We start from the raw sequence: 3,605 nt of genomic DNA, 5'->3' as shown, positions 1-3,605 counted from the left end.
GCAAGCAGCAGCACGGTTTCACCCTACGCAGGGTAAACGCTTGCCTCGTTTATCTGCAGTCAGCCCTAATAAAGGCTCATCAGTACGTGCACTGACCCTTGTACTGTGCGATGTCAGTGCACGCTAAAAAACCCCTGGTGGTCGAAATTTCCGGAGCCCTTCAATAGGGCGTCTCTCATAGCCTGAGTCACTTTGGGACGTTAAACCCCAATAAACCAAACCAATCCAAACAGTGTTTTCTGAAATGACCATCAGTTTGAGTTCATTCTGCACGACTTCATGGGAATACGTTCTACTTCTCGGCGGTCACCCAGCGCACACAGACCATTTTTTAATCGTTAGAGCGTCCTTGTATGTTAGTCTTGAATCATCAAAAATGCGTGAAAAGCTTGAAAGCTCTACAGCGTCAACATAACGAAGCGAAAGTCGCTTTGAGAAAACGTACGCGGTAGCCAAAAGATTCTTAGGGTGATTACGGGGCTGCCTAATGCGAACTTCGAACGCAGCTCTGTCGATGTCTCGGGCTAAGTAGGCTACTTGTTTTCGTTTGCTGGGTAGTCGGAGGGTCTGGCGATGATATTAGTTCGATAGTAGTCTTGGATGAAGAAGATGTGCAATGCACAGTGCGCGAATATGCCTATATAGGTTCGATAGCAGTGTTAGTAGAGGTAGACGGCGTTGTAAAATGCACAGCGAATAAGTGTGTTGTAAAACGGAGAGTTGAGCTAGTTGGTACATGTTGCTGGGAAAAAACAGCGGTAAGACGCAGGACAAAGAAAAGAGGACAACAGGACCCGCGCTGACTATCATCTGAAAGCTTTATTAGATGGAGTATTTATTGCGTGTTGTTTCTAACAAAGCTTTCAGTTGATAGTCAGCGCCGGCCCTGTTGTCCTCTTTTCTTTGCCCTTTGTCTTAGCGCTGTTTTTTCCCAGCAAGTGTGTTGTAGTTTAACACGAGGCGTTTTATGGTTTTATGGGGGTTTAACATCCCAAAGCGACTCAGGCTATGAGGGACGCCGTAGTGGAGGGCTCCGGAAATTTCGACGACCTGGGGTTCTTTAACGTGCACTGACACCGCACTGTACCCGAGGCGTGATCAGCTGCCTCAATAGTCTGTGCTCTTGTGCAGTCGCCAACGAAGCTGATCTCTTCGCGGCACTGCGGATTAGAATGTCACTGGCGGCAATGTTTATTTTATTCTTTTATTTGTTGTTTGGCTCGGTCACACCGACCGCGTCGATGTGTCTAAATCCTTTAACTGGCGTTTTAGAGCTGCGCTCTAAATGTTCGTGCCGTTTATGATGTTGCGTTGTAAAAGTGAACGTTAATATTGAAGTAATGGCATCATGAGCAGAAAAAAATAATCTAGTTGGAAGTAGAAACAATTGCTCCGACGAGCACGTTCCTGTTTCTTAGTCAGAGTAACCGTAGTTTGAGCAGTGGCGATGAATAATGGAGGTGTCAAAGCAGCTCAATTGGAGCTTTCTGCTCATTTACTTTAAGGTGGGTAGCCAAATCAAGCCGTAGAATACGTCCAGCCTATATAAATAATGGTATGATTAAAGGTATTGCCAAACATTGGCTCGAAAGTTAAGCTTGGAAGATTTGCCTCCTAGTTGTAGATCCCGGAGTCACCAGTCACACGTGTGCTGCTCACACGTGTGCCAGACACACAGCAGCCACGCATGCTGTTAGTTTTCCATTCGTTTCCGGGTTTATGATGACGTCACCACACATCGCCTGCACCGCACTGAGGAGCCGTTTGAATTGAAGAAGTGGTGCCCCGCACTTCGTAGACGCCAGCAAGGAACGACGAGTGACGACAGCCGATTTGTGATAGCTCTACGCGCACAGTAATGCATTCACATTGGACCCAGTGCACACCAGAGAATAAAATTAAAACTTGAATGGAAGCCTGAAATGTCCCTAGTATTGGCTCTCACCACTGGACACTGCATATGTTATACCGGGAGACCTTTTTTACACGCATTCAAAGCTCGATTTTGATTCGCTGCTGTCCGAACTGTGACTGCTTTGAAGGGGCAATGCTTGCGTATTAATCGTGGTCAATGTTCATGCCCACACCCTAGGCAATTTTTCAGCAGACTAGCTTGTTATTTCCGCACGAGTGCTTTCACTTTCTTTTTTTGCTATTCTGAAACAAAAACAATAACTATTCTACTACTCTCCTCCCTCGTTCAAGATACCTTCGGTCGCTTATTAAAATTAGCGCAGTAAAACTTGGAGGCAGATGCGATAATGGTGAATGGTTGGGCGGAAGCCCCTGGAGTCGGTTTGGCAAACCAGGCCTTCAAAAGCAGCTTTAGGAAACATGGAGAGCTTTGAGAAATGACGACATGCTTGCACTGGCTTAAGGTTTTATTACCATGAACGCAGCTTATATCTGCAAGTTCACAAGCGCCAAATGGTATAACGCGTATAACACTATCGTCGCTACCATTCCTTGCTGCGCAATCTGGACGTTACATTGCAACCAAATGCAGCGAATCCCCAGCAGTCTTCCCTCCCACCTTTCTCCCTTCCCTTACGGCGCGGTTCAGGTGTCCGCCGAAATGTGTGACACAGATACTGCGCCATTTCCTTTTCTCAAAAACCAATTTACCCCAGCAGTCTGTGCCGCTCCGTGCCGTGGAACTCCACTAAATGTTGTCATCTGTCCTTTAGATTGGGTTGGTACCTTCCGGGCACTTTCTTACTACAACGGTAACCGCAGCAACTGACCTGGATGGGTATCGTTCACCACTGAGCACGCGTAGAGTTGTACCTCTCAGCTTGCCTCGAAACCAGCTATTCACAAGGGAAAAGCATAGCTGTCCGCATTGCGATCCATTCTTGAACGTTTACTTTTTGTCTTCCATCTTTTCACTTTATTTGTTTATGTTATTTATTTTGAACATATTGCAGGCTGAGCGCCCAAGCAGGAATGGTATATATTGACACAAAATTCAACAAAGCATGACAGCACAAGTTACGAAACACATGAACACATTGCGTAGACCAGTTGAAACGGTTATTACTGCACATAAAATATAAGCACACAAAAAACTGACACAATCAAAACCGACACCAAAGAACTGACAAGAGGCAAGATTTCATAATCATTGCATACATAATTCCAGCATATCTAAAGACTTGAGGGAAGAAGCAGGAAAACTATTCCAATCTGCAATTGTATTAGGGAAAAAGGAGAATTTGTATCAGTTAGTCCTTGCAAAGTGAGGAGTTAAAGAGAGGGCATGAGAGTGGCGTGTCTGCCTAGTGGTAAGAGGGAAACGTAAGGGCTAGGATCAAGTGCGAGTTTGTGATTAAGTAAGAGAAGTAAAAATTTAAGACGGAGGAATTTCCTTCTTGCTTAGAGAGTGAGAATACCGTTTTCTGCCATTAATTCAGATACCGAATCGGTGCGACCGTATTTGGAATAAATAAAACGTACTGCCCGTCTCTGAATTCTTCTCGGAATATTCTCTGCCCGTCTCTGAACATTCCAGTGTAGCCTGCACTTACGAAGGGCCATTCACCACTAATGTGCACTGGGTTCCCTTCTTTCATTTTAGAACACCGCCAGATGAAAACCTACATCCC

The sequence above is a fragment of the Amblyomma mixtum genome, chromosome 4, assembly GCF_055824585.1.
Source record: "Amblyomma mixtum isolate Tamu chromosome 4, ASM5582458v1, whole genome shotgun sequence".
NCBI classification, from domain to species: Eukaryota; Metazoa; Arthropoda; class Arachnida; order Ixodida; family Ixodidae; genus Amblyomma; species Amblyomma mixtum.
This window is presented reverse-complemented; position numbering follows the sequence as displayed.